Source organism: Chiloscyllium plagiosum, chromosome 43 (assembly GCF_004010195.1).
Source record: "Chiloscyllium plagiosum isolate BGI_BamShark_2017 chromosome 43, ASM401019v2, whole genome shotgun sequence".
Taxonomy (NCBI): Eukaryota; Metazoa; Chordata; class Chondrichthyes; order Orectolobiformes; family Hemiscylliidae; genus Chiloscyllium; species Chiloscyllium plagiosum.
Genome location: NC_057752.1, coordinates 12,567,013 through 12,567,305, shown reverse-complemented (window position 1 = coordinate 12,567,305; position 293 = coordinate 12,567,013).

Here is a 293-nt window from a genome sequence, read left to right as displayed (position 1 = left end):
GTCTGATGTCTTTATACCATGCAGCTAAGCTTGCTGCGTCTTTCCTGTGCTCGGTCTCATTGTTGCTCACGGTCTGACCCATGGCGTTGGTGTCATCAGTAAATTTGGAAATGGAGTAAGAGCTGAATTTAGCCACATGGTTGTGAGTGTAGGATGTAAGGAGTGTAGTAAGGGGCTGAGTACGCAGCCGTACAGAGCGCCAGAGTTGGCGATTACTGTGTGGGAGGTGTTGTCCCCTATCCTTACTGATTTGGGGTGGCATGGTGGCTCAGTGGTTAGCACTGCTGCCTCAC